General features: G+C 30.6%; 1 pseudogene; it reads left to right on the plus strand.

Annotated features, from left to right (window-relative positions):
• The first annotated feature begins 1710 nt into the window (after positions 1–1710).
• Positions 1711–14086, plus strand: LOC114404761 (annotated as a pseudogene).

Consider the following 14086-nt stretch of genomic DNA (forward strand, 5'->3'; position numbering starts at 1 on the left):
ATCATACATTACGTAATACAAGCGACTTATGGAAATGGTTTCAATAAGTATAGTGATATTTATTTTAAAAAATGAGTATTAAATTTGCTACAAGCAGCTCCAGGTTACTCATATTAATTGTTATGTGTTTGTGTGTGCATCATGATCTCTCTCTCTCTCTTTGTCTCTCTTTCTCTCTCTCTCTCTCTGTATATATATATATATATATATATATCATATTATGTCAAATTACATTATTGAAATAAAATTTCACAATATTTTTCACACAAACAAGATTTGATTCAAATCATTTAATTAGATTACTCACATTTAGTTCGATATCATGGGTGCTAACAACTAGACACAATACTAATTTACAAAGAATTATATATGTTTGTGCGTTCCATTTTGGCCTCCATTGGTATATATGACGTGGCCTATGAAGGAAACATTGTCATTGATGACAAGTAGAGATCTCCTATTAAAGTTGTCGACAAGGTATAATGAATGCAACAATTTAAATTTTTTTCCCATGATTTTTATAAATGCTTTCATTTCAGAAGGTAAACAACACACATTTAATCAATTGGCAAACATATCAATACATACAGTGGATAAAGACTATCATGATCAACCTAATACTATAATAAAGCATCACATTTCAACAACAAATCTAATAACTCAAAATTTAAGTTTCATAAAAGATAAAAAGATGAAAAATAGGTAGGCAACTTATAAAAGGTTGATATTGCCAAAATCATGGGGTGAAAATATATAACTTGCTAAAAAAACTTGTAGTAGCACTATGCTCAGAGGACAAAATTCATCTTGAATAACCTACACCCTGAGTAAAAATAATATCTTTAAATATCCCATATTGATCTCAAAGTCATATAAAGAGATGAATCATATTTTATATAAAAGAAGTAGAGAATCTTTTTTTTTTTTGCAACTATAACATAAAATGTGAATTATTCATAAATATTGGCCTATAAAACAAGATATAATTGTTTCCATAAATATGGACATCTTTGAAAGGATTGAGTGCAAATAAAATTGGCTCCACAATCCAAAACTGAGTCACACAAAGGGTGTTAAGTTTCTCATGGAACTTTGCTCTTTAATAGGGTGCGATTCCATGGCAAAAATCAACAAAATCATAGAGGAAAATAACATTCTTATCAACCTTAGTGTCATAAGTTGTGTTGTATGTGGATATTACAATTTATGAATAGAAGAGAAATAATACATACACAACATATATAAAGAAGACTCACATAATAAATAAAATAAGAGTCACAAATACCTAAATTTATAATACAAGAATAAGAAAAAATAAAAACAAAAACAATCACCTAATTACAAAATTCAAAACGGTGGTTTAGGTCCCGCTAATGCTAGAAACTCATATGTTGTGATAATAATGGGATTTGGAAATGCCACATGCAAGAGATCCACACAACAAGTATAGTTAGGAAGAGTAGCAAGTAGTGATCACCTAAGCATTGGAAAAAATGATAAAGAGGAAAGTATTACCTGGTATACTTGCTCATTGAAATGGAGGTGAATGAAAGTTCGGGTGAAAAGGCAAAAAAGACTTGGGTTGGTATATGTGAAATTTGGGATGAAACAAAAATAACACGCAAAATGTCAAATACTAAGATTTATGTTAAGATGTCTCACTCTCAATAACACTATTTATTTCAATGAATTTGAGGGTTGGTATCCGTAATGGGAGAACTGGGAAATGGAGAAAAGGAAAAGCGAGAAAGTGAAGCAAGAGACAAGTCTAAAACCAAGGATCATAACAAGAATGGAATGAAGTATTGATTATCAGCAAAGAGAATGACAAGTGAATGAAGTGGTGATTCTTTTGTCATATTAATTATTTTTCTCAAAATCTTTGTACTACTTTATAAAGAATGAAAAAATAACTAAAAATAAATGTACTTAATGTATTAAAAATATATAATTAAATAAGAATAAAAAATTAATATTTATTATATGAAGATATATGAAAAAATAATTTAATGTTTCAAAAATTTTTAAAGTATTTAATATTTATCATATAAAGAAAGTCTAAAAATGAAAGAAATTAGTCGAGTTGAAAGAATGATGAAATTGTAAAGGATACCTCGTCGATATACTCACCAAAGTGGAGGCAGACGAAGGTTTAGGCGATAAGGACATGGGGTTTGGTTGATCCATATGGAATTTGGCATAGAGAGAAGAGGAAGATGAAAACTTAAAAATTATAGGATCTATTTTAATGTGCCTCAGTCTTAGTATTGTAACACTTATTTCAATATTTTAGGTTTGTATGATAAATAGAGATAAGTGTAGGGTTTTAAAGAGAATGTAGATGTAGAAGGGGGAAGTGAAGAAGTGTAATGGCATGACAGATCTAAAACTAGCAAAGTTAGCAAAATCGGTGGACAGATGAAAAAGTGAATGAAGTAGTGATTCTTATGTCATCTTATAAATATTTCTTGAAATCTCCGCACTACTTTATAAAAATATATTAATTTAATTAAAAAATAAATGCATTTAATGGAATAAAAAATAAATGCATTCAATGCAATACAAATATCCAATGCATTTATGAATAATAAATATTTAATCCATGTATGAATAAAAATAATCAATAAACTCAATATTTATGATATAAAGAAAGAAGAAAAATTAATAGAAGAATTTAATGTTCTGAAAAATATTTAAAGCATTTAATATTTATCATATAATAAAAGTAGAAAAGTCAAAGAAAAAAATGAGTTGAATTGAAAGAATGATGAAAGTGAAAGGGTCACCTCTTCGATTTCCTCATCAAAATGGATCTAAACAAATGAGTTGAAAGAATTTAATTTTGGGTTGAGTAAACGGAACATGCAAATTTTGACATTCTAGGATCTATGGTACGATGTCTCACTTTTAGTAATGCAACACTTATTTTAATAAGTTTGGGGATAGGCATAAAAAATGCAGGTAAAAAGAAAGTTTTAGAGAGAACATCGGGGATGAAAAAAAGGAAAAAGTGAGAAAGTGAAGTGGCGAGACAAATCTGAAACCAACCAATCTAAAAACATTTCCTATGGTTACAAAAAATGTCGGCAAATTGACCTAGGGTGTCACTTTTACAAACTTTTTCTGAAACAGGGTCTGTTTTGAAAGTAATTACCAAGGGGATATGTTTTCAAAGCTTTCCGCCATTACTATAAGCGAAACATCACGTGGTAGGGACAGCATGGCATTTCGCCAGTGGGATTGGCAAAACAGGCATGCATTTCGCCATTGGGGTTGGCGAAACAAGCACCCATCACGTCATGGCAGCAGTGGGTTTTGCCAGTGGTATTGGCGAAATAGGCGTGAGAGTTTTGCGATTGACGTGGAGCGCATGCAGTGGCAAAACTGGAAAAAAATACATACTAAGATTAAAGAGGATTTTAAAAAGGAAAGAAAAAATATATACTAAAATTAAAATATTAACATAATAAATGAGAAATAATTTTCCTAGACATAAATGGAAAGAAAAAATATTAACTCACATTTATTATGTAATTATTTAAAATTAATTTGATTATTATGTAATTAAAAAGGAAAGAAAATAAATTACATAATAAACGAGAGTTAATTACATAATAATGACTAACAAAAAAGAAAGGCAGAACTTAGAATTAACCCGAAACATATAACACACACTCCATTTTGGGTTATTATGTAATTTAAAAGGAAAGAAAATTAGTATCCATCTCTATTATTATGTAATTAAAAAGGAAAATATTCTTATGGATTTGCTCTCAAGATATTTCGAGTTAATTCTAGGTCCTGGCTTTCTTTTTGTTAGTGATTATTATGTAATTAAGTCTCATTTATTATGTAATTTATTTTCTTTCCTTTTTAATAACATAATAATCAAATTAATTTTAAATAATTACATATAAAGGAAAGAAAATATTCTTATGGACTTGCTTACCGTAATGGTGAAAAGTTTTGAAAAAAAGTCCCCCTTGATAATTACTTTCAAAAAAGACCCAATTCCAAAAAAAGTTTGTAAAAGTGACCCCTGGGGTCAATTTGCCGAAAAATGTCACCTCAATTTTTTCAGATTTGTTCTCATATAACTGATGGAAAAAGTTATTATAAAATGTATTATTTGTACTACTGAACAGAGTTCGCAAAGAAATGAATGAGGTGATGATTGTTGGCAAACAACGATTCTTTTGCCATATTATAAATCTTTATTGAAATCTCTCAACAACTTTATAAAAAATTATTATAAATGCATTTAATGTATTAGATATAGTTAATGCATATATGAACAAAAAATATATTTAATGTATTCAATAGTTATCATATAAAGAAAGAAGAAAAATGAAAGGAGAAATTGATGTTTTGAGAATATTTATTAAAGTATTTATTAGTTATCATATAATTAAGAAAGTAGAAAAATGAGTCGAGTTGGAAGAGTGATGAAAGTGCAAGTGTAACCACATACTCGTCAAATTGGGGGTGAATGAAGGTTTGGTTGAAAGGACATAGGGCTTGCATTGACCCATGTGGAATTTGGGGTCAAGAGAAGAAGAATATACAAATTTTGAAACTCTAGGATTGATGTTAAGATGGCCCAATGTATAATGCAAGGTTTATTTCAACAATCTTGAGGGTTGGTATCAAATATGGAAGGAAATGAAGGATTTGATCAGAGAGAATGTGAGAATGGGGAAGTGAATGAAGCGGTGATTCTTATGTCATCTTATAAATCTTTCTCAAAATCTATGTACTCTAAAAAAAATATTAAAACAAAAGGCAGTAGTATTTAATTTTATGAAAATATTGTAATAATTTAATATTTATCATAAAGAAAGTATAAAAATGAATAGGAGGATTTAAAGTTTTAAATATATTTAAACATTTAACATTTACCATATAAAGAAGGCAGAAAAATAAAAGAATATGTGACGAGTTGGAAGTATCATGAAAGTGAAAGCATTACCACATCAATGTACTCATCATCAAGATGTGACAAGCAAGGCAAAAAGGACACATGGCTTGGATTGACCCATATGAATTTTGGGGTCTAGGGAAGAGGAGGATGAGAATTTTGGATTTATGTTAAAAGTCATTTTCCTCTATAATGCAAGGCTTATTTCAATAATTTCAATGGTTGGTATCTATAATGAAGGAATATGGAGGGTTCGAAAGAGAACGTTAGAGATGGAGAAGGGAGAAATTTAGAAAATGAAGTTGCAAGAGAGATATAATTGGTAAATATTGTTAATGCAATTTTATCTTAATCCATAATTATTTTTTTTTCTTTGTAAAAAGCTTAATGTGATTCATGTTGCATCATTTAGAAAGATACTTAAGCATAAAAGTATTCTTTAGTGAAAGCACATGACATAAAATTTTCAAGGGAGTTTAAAAATTTAAAATATTGTGACTATTACAATAGGTTAGGCACCGATGACTTTTCTATGTAGTACAAATCGTCTAATACAATTCACGTGATGGACAAGTTAATTGGCACATCCACATGCTTTGTCTTTCAAGTATTGAGTAGCACTCATAGATCATTCGATAAATATTGATGTATATCATTCTTATATGCACCATCTTACATATTTCATGGTACAATGCAATGTTCAATGATGTAATAATGTTTTAATTATCATTCTCATATCTATTTTGCTTGCATATAATCAGTTTTAATGAAACAACTATTTTTAAATCAGAGCTTTGAATTGTATTAGACAATATGTACTACATAGAAAAGCCATTAATGCCTAACTTATTGTAATACAAAGGTCTTATACTTTTGTCTGGTATCATTAAAACTAATATTTAGATATCATCCACCATATTAATGCAAGGGATAAGAATTTTACCAAACCAATCACATATACATAACTACTTTTCTTTTATAGAATTTTCTTCCCCTTTCAGTTTTTTTAGAAGAAAAAAACTTGTCTTATTGCAGATAATTTCTAACTTATAAAAAACATTTACAAGAAATTCAAAAGCACAAAAATTGTAAAAGACATCAAGTCATCATCAAAATAATGCAACCAGAAGATTAGAAGATTGATGCACAAGCACTATAATAATCTTAAGTATCTTTTAGTGGTTACAGTACAATTTGCAAAAGTAATTAATACGAGAACAGGGCATATGAGTCATTCATTTCAAAATTGTTTTATTTAGGCTTAAATATCTTTTAGTGGTTACAATTTAATTTTTTGTCTTATAAAATTATTATTATTATTTTAATTTTTAATCATTGCAAATTATGTTTATTTTGCTTTTGGCCTTTATAGGGTTTTAGATAGCACTTTTTCAATATCAAAAGTGTTATCTAAAGTGTTTTAAGGACTAAAAATAAAATGAACGTAATTTTCAAGAACTCAAAACAAATAAGCAATTTTGCAAGGACAAAATAAAAAAAATGTAAAATTGCAATGACTAAAAATATATTTAAACTTTTTATTTAAATCATTTTCCACAATAGGAGACATCATTAGCTCTTCCACTTAAGCCTCATTCATTCATTGTGATAAATTGTTATCATAACTAGATAAGACATAGGAGTTTAAACAAAATTGTTTAGAAGTTAGTTTTAAATGTTTAAATTTTAATATATATTTTAATAAAATAATTATCAAAAGTAATTCGCTTATAAAACAAATATCTACTTGTCTTTTGTATGAAAGCGTATTACAAAAGAATAAAAATTTAATCCATGCTTTTGTATTATATTTTCAAAAGAAAAAGAATTGTCTTTTTCATAACTATATTTATAAAAACAAATAACATTTTATAAATAATAAAATGTACTTTAGTATAATATCATTTGCATTTTGAAAATTTTAAACAATAATATAATAACATTTTATAAATATACTATATAAATAAATAGATAACAAACTCATGGAAACAACCTAATTATAATTGCATAGTGGTCATTAAATAAATTATTATTCTAACACCAGGCTATAAGTTCTAGTACAACTAGTGCAAAAGATAACATGTATGGACAAGTCTACAAAGTGTTAAACATCCCTTATCATTTGGTGAAGAACTAACTATCCACGTTATTAGACAAGAGAGTTCCCATTCAAATTGTCATTCCAAGTTTGACCAATGGCCTATAATCGAACATTTAAAATAGCATCTCATTCTAAGCCACTATTAATATCAAGTGATATATAGACCTACAAATGACACCATTTCTTGGCTTAGAATCCAACATGGTAACTTCAATCTCATTTACTAAAGGTCTATCTTTTAATATCTAGATGACCTCGCTATTATACTTTGTCATGGATACTCATGTATTATTCAACTTTCTTTTAAACAACCCAGATGTCCAAGTTCCTTTTCCATGAAAATAGGAACATTTGGGTTATTCAAAAGATAGTTGAACAATACAAAAGTATCCATGACAAAGTAAAATATGAAGTACACTAAATATCATAATAAGTAACATTTGTGGTAACTTAAAAAATACATATTTCTTACATATTAAATAGATAGTAAACTCATGGAAAAACTTAACTATGTAATTCCCTAGTGGGCATTGAATCACTAACTCTTCAGCAATGCTATAAAAGGTCATTCAACTACAACTAATTCGAAACAGAGCGTCTCTCGACAAGTCCAATAATCTTAAACATCTCTTATCATTTGGCAAAGAACTAATTGATCCTTATAATTAGGAAAGAAAGAATTTTCCATGCAAACAACCCATCCAACATTCATGAATTGCCTAGAATCAAATATCGTGACTATTGCCTCGTTATACTCCTTTCGCAATATCAAGTGATGGATCTACAAAAGACATTCTCTATTTCACACTATTAGTGCTAACATGACTCTTTATGGCATTGTAGAAGAACTATTGTGATTAAATACCACTATGCAGTTATATAATTATGTTATTTCATGAGTTTTGTATTTATTTAATATGTGAGAAATATGCATGTATTTTTTCATGTCACTAGTAATGTATTATGGTATCTATATAAACATCTCATTTTTCTTGTTTTACGTTGTCATGGATACTTTTATATTATGTCATGCTAGAAATAGTGATAGAGTTACATGAATATCCCAAATGTGTTTCAATGGAAATGGAACATATTTGGGTTATTCAAGTAACTCTATCACTATTTCTAGCATGACATAATATAAAAGTATCCATCACAACGTAAAACAAGAAAAATGAGATGTTTATCTAGATACCATAATACATTACTAGTGACATGAAAAAATACATGCATCTTTCTCACATATTAAATAAATACAAAGCTCATGAAATAACATAATTATATAACTGCATTTGGGTTATTAAAATTAAGAAAGTTGAATAATATATAAAAAGGTATCCATGACAAAATAATTAAAATAAGAATAATAGGAGACAATAAAGATATCATTATATAAGCCTTTGGTCAATGAGACATGTTACCATGTACGACTCTAGGCCTAGAAATAATCTCATGTGTGTGTCCTAAAGTGAATCAGTCGATCACTAGAAAGGGAATTGAAACAATGCATGCTAAATTATTAGATTAACTTTATGGCTTATGCACGTTGGGTGTAAAAACTAAGAAGTTGTTATATATGCAATAGAAGAATCGTAGTTGATTCAAGAGAGGAAAATAGTTTGTCCAATAATATCACTCATGAGATGGCTAAACAATCAAACTTCATACCTAAGCCACAACAAAAGCCATGATGGTGTAAATTTAAAAGTTATGGAGGAAAGTTCAAAATTTGAAAAGTTAAAGATAAACTCACTTGATCAAATAGTCAAAGGTAAGAGATTTGGTCAACTCATTAGTGATATTGTGGTAAATATGTTGAACTTTTTACTAGATAGAAAATTAGAGTTTTGATTGCACAAATAGCTTGCTAATGAGTTTCTACGGACTTTAATTAGTGAAATTGAATGTTTTAAGGTAATTAGTGATTTAAAAATTTAATTAAGATGATTAAAGATAACTAAGTCCAATTTATTTAGTTAATTCTTTTTATAGCTTAATTCATTTCATTGATTGTGAAAATGACTTATAAGTCAAAAATAAATTATAGGACTAAGGAATTTAATAGATTTTTTTTATTAAAATTCAATTAAAATAAATTGAACCTTTAAAAATTAATTAGAGATGTCCCTAATTTAAAAACTAGTTTAAGTGTTATTGGTGACCCAAAGGGACTAAATTACACAAATACCCTAATCCTAGAAACCATAATCCTAATTAGGCCTCGTATTAGTCCAATTAAAATGAAAACATAGACCCTAGGTCCAAGAGAGACATTGATCCTAGCTAGCTAGGGAGGGGTACTTTAACTCATAATTTGTTTTTTCTCTCTCCCACTTTATGTTTTTGTGACTCATTCTCTCTTATCTGCCTCTCCAACTTATCCCAAATGCTTCAACTTCTCACTACCATTTTAAACTTGGCAGATCCTATGGTGCCTAAGCTGCACAGGTCTTGCATTGTGTTTAAGTGAATATGGATCATCAAACGTCTTATGCGAAAAATGTGTGGCTACAATTTCAACAACTGCAATTTCAATAACAAAGCCAGATGCAAGGGTCCTGAATGCTAGCCCAAGTTTTGTTAAAACAATCATGTGAACCCACTTTCTATTCTCAAGTTACAATCAATTAACTTTGCAAATTTAAGTCAATTAATATATAAATTCAAAAGTTTTTAAATGTGTTTTGAAATTGATCTAAAGTGATTGTTTTTATCTTGGTTCTTTACAAAACCGATGTAAAAAATCAATTTTCTAAATCAGTTTAGAGAACTAATTAGAATGGATCTAAAAATTTCACTTTTCAAATTGGTTTGGATTCCAATCGATCAACTCTCTAGATCAATTAAGAACTTAACCTATCTGGAACTTTCATTTTCTACTCATAAAATGTCATTTGCCACCATTAAAATACTTTTAGTATTCAAAACACAATGAGTATAAATTAAAATTTCACACCAAATAGCGTGAGAGAAATGCAAATATGAGAATTAAAAGCTTACACTATGGCGATTGCAAGATATGCTTAAAGTGAAACACAAAGGAAGGGAATACACCTGAACTGCACGATAATTTTTTAAGCCATTCGGATCTAACACATCATAGGATTTTTCTAGCCATCACTGTGACTCAAACCTGTAAAGTCAAGAAAAGCAACCTTAACATTTTAACAAAAATTACAAAAACATGATGAACTTATGTCATTTATAAAGTATCTACGTTCCTTATGCGCAGTGGAATGAGGAAATATAACATAATCATACATTACGTAATACAAGCGACTTATGGAAATGGTTTCAATAAGTATAGTGATATTTATTTTAAAAAATGAGTATTAAATTTGCTACAAGCAGCTCCAGGTTACTCATATTAAATGTTATGTGTTTGTGTGTGCATCATGATCTCTCTCTCTCTCTTTCTCTCTCTCTCTCTCTCTCTCTCTCTCTTTCTCTCTCTTTCTCTTTCTTTCTCTCTCTCTCTCTCTTTCTGTATATTTATATATATATATATATATCATATTATGTCAAATTACATTATTGAAATAAAATTTCACAATATTTTTCACACAAACAAGATTTGATTCAAATCATTTAATTAGATTACTCACATTTAGTTCGATATCGTGGGTGCTAACAACTAGACACAATACTAATTTACAAAGAATTATATATGTTTGTGCATTCCATTTTGGCCTCCATTGGTATATATGACGTGGCCTATGAAGGAAACATTGTCATTGATGACAAGTAGAGATCTCCTATTAAAGTTGTCGACAAGGTATAATGAATGCAACAATTTAAATTTTTTTCCCATGATTTTTATAAATGCTTTCATTTCAGAAGGTAAACAACACACATTTAATCAATTGGCAAACATATCAATACATACAGTGGATAAAGACTATCATGATCAACCTAATACTATAATAAAGCATCACATTTCAACAACAAATCTAATAAATCAAAATTTAAGTTTCATAAAAGATAAAAAGATGAAAAATAGGTAGGCAACTTATAAAAGGTTGATATTGCCAAAATCATGGGGTGAAAATATATAACTTGCTAAAAAACTTGTAGTAGCACTATGCTCAGAGGACAAAATTCATCTTGAATAACCTACACCCTGAGTAAAAATAATATCTTCAAATATCCCATATTGATCTCAAAGTCATATAAAGAGATGAATCATATTTTATATAAAAGAAGTAGAGAATTTTTTTTTTTTGCAACTATAACATAAAATGTGAATTATTCATAAATATTGGCCTATAAAACAAGATATAATTGTTTCCATAAATATGGACATCTTTGAAAGGATTGAGTGCAAATAAAATTGGCTCCACAATCCAAAACTGAGTCACACAAAGGGTGTTAAGTTTCTCATGGAACTTTGCTCTTTAATAGGGTGCGATTCCATGGCAAAAATCAACAAAATCATAGAGGAAAATAACATTCTTATCAACCTTAGTGTCATAAGTTGTGTTGTATGTGGATATTACAATTTATGAATAGAAGAGAAATAATACATACACACACATATATAAAGAAGACTCACATAATAAATAAAATAAGAGTCACAAATACCTAAATTTATAATACAAGAATAAGAAAAAATAAAAACAAAAACAATCACCTAATTACAAAATTCAAAACGGTGGTTTAGGTCCCGCTAATGCTAGAAACTCATATGTTGTGATAATAATGGGATTTGGAAATGCCACATGCAAGAGATCCACACAACAAGTATAGTTAGGAAGAGTAGCAAGTAGTGATCACCTAAGCATTGGAAAAAATGATAAAGAGGAAAGTATTACCTGGTATACTTGCTCATTGAAATGGAGGTGAATGAAAGTTCGGGTGAAAAGGCAAAAAAGACTTGGGTTGGTATATGTGAAATTTGGGATGAAACAAAAATAACACGCAAAATGTCAAATACTAAGATTTATGTTAAGATGTCTCACTCTCAATAACACTATTTATTTCAATGAATTTGAGGGTTGGTATCCGTAATGGGAGAACTGGGAAATGGAGAAAAGGAAAAGCGAGAAAGTGAAGCAAGAGACAAGTCTAAAACCAAGGATCATAACAAGAATGGAATGAAGTATTGATTATCAGCAAAGAGAATGACAAGTGAATGAAGTGGTGATTCTTTTGTCATATTAATTATTTTTCTCAAAATCTTTGTACTACTTTATAAAGAATGAAAAAATAACTAAAAATAAATGTACTTAATGTATTAAAAATATATAATTAAATAAGAATAAAAAATTAATATTTATTATATGAAGATATATGAAAAAATAATTTAATGTTTCAAAAAATTTTAAAATGTATAAGTTACCTTCTTTCCAAGAGTGGTTGTACTCTCTTTGTTTTTAACCGAGAGTTCTTTCCAATTGGGTCGAAATTGATAAGTTACCTTCTTTATCAGACTTCGGGAAGGGTCGGCGTACTGTTCTTTATACCATTCTGGAGTTATAACATTTCTACCCGGTCCCTTGTACTTATAGACCTTCTTATTGCCATCTGACTCTTCTGTGGTATAGCTATAGCATTTAGGTGCTAAAAAGAATCCCTCCAAGATCTTATCTTCTAATTTAAATTTACCTAATACAGAAGAGGAAACATCTTCCTCCGGAAGTGGATTACCAAGGACAATAGAGTCGGTGTCTGTATATAAGCAGTCTTCTCTTGAAATATACTTGTACATATAGATCCTTGAGCCGGCAGTGATTGCTGCGGCTAGTTGTACTGCGGAGTTCTTCGGGGGGTCCCAATAAGAAGGCCCCTTACCCGGATTGGTTAGATAAGATACCATGTATAGATCCTCTCTAATAAAGACATCGTCTATAAACTCAGGGCGTGATAGCAAGGTGCTCCCCTTTATTTGAATACCCACCTACGGCTTTGATTGTTATTACTTCTGCAGGAGCTACGACGTCATTCCTTGCGGCAACCACTGGAATATTACAGAACGATCTAAAGAGGGTCATTGCTTATTCAACTTGCAGTCAATTAGGCTATATGATCTTTGCTTGCGGCATCTCTAACTATTCGGTTAGCATCTTTCACTTAATGAATCACGCCTTTTTCTAAGCATTACTATTCCTGAGTGCAGGTTCGGTGATTCATGCCATGTCGGATGAGCAAGATATGCGGAAGATGGGGGGGCTTGCCTCCTCGTTCCCTTTTACCTATGCCATGATGCTCATGGGCAGCTTATCTCTAATTGGATTTCCTTTTCTAACTGGATTTTATTCCAAAGATGTGATATTAGAGCTCGCTTACACTAAGTATACCATAAGTCGGAATTTTGCTTTCTGGTTGGGAAGTGTCTCTGTCCTTTTCACTTCTTATTACTCTTTTCGTTCACTTTTTCTAACATTTCTAGTACCAACTAATTCATTCGGGCGAGACATCTTACGATGTCATGATGTGCCCATTCCTATGGCCATTCCTTTAATACTTCTGGCTCTCGGGAGTCTCTTTGTAGGATACTTGGCCAAAGTGTGACCCGTTAGCCCATAAGTAAGTACTGTGACGAAGCGGCTGTTGCTCACCCGACACGATCGTACGAGGTCACAATTCACCCAACACGATCATCCGGGGTGAACAAGAATTGGGGATCGGATGCGGGCGAAATTCCCGCCAATGGCTGAGATGTTCAGTCGACTCCTTAACCTTTGTGGGGGTCCGGACCCCTTACGAGTGAGCAGAAAAGGGAGGAGGAAAGAGGCCCTGGCGAACCGTCATAATTAGTTAACAAGTGTAAGCTTCGCTGCCCGACAGTATGGAGTACTGACCACACCGAGGGACAGGCCCTGAAGTGAAGGACAGGAACGAGCGGAATCAATGTGTTCCAATTTCTGGCCTTGCATCGACCATCTAATGGACCATGGACTAAACGGCCACTGCCTGAAAGGACTATGTCCCGTGGACCGCCGCCCCCCACAAGGTACATCTCGCGCCTATGGGCCGCTATAACTATCCAAGAAGACACTCGAAACTGGAAGGATAAACAAACCCACCCGGTGGACTGCCGAGCTACAAGTCCCACGACACAGGAGCGG

Source organism: Glycine soja, unplaced genomic scaffold (genome assembly GCF_004193775.1).
Source record: "Glycine soja cultivar W05 unplaced genomic scaffold, ASM419377v2 tig00106303_1_pilon, whole genome shotgun sequence".
In the NCBI taxonomy this organism is placed as follows: domain Eukaryota; kingdom Viridiplantae; phylum Streptophyta; class Magnoliopsida; order Fabales; family Fabaceae; genus Glycine; species Glycine soja.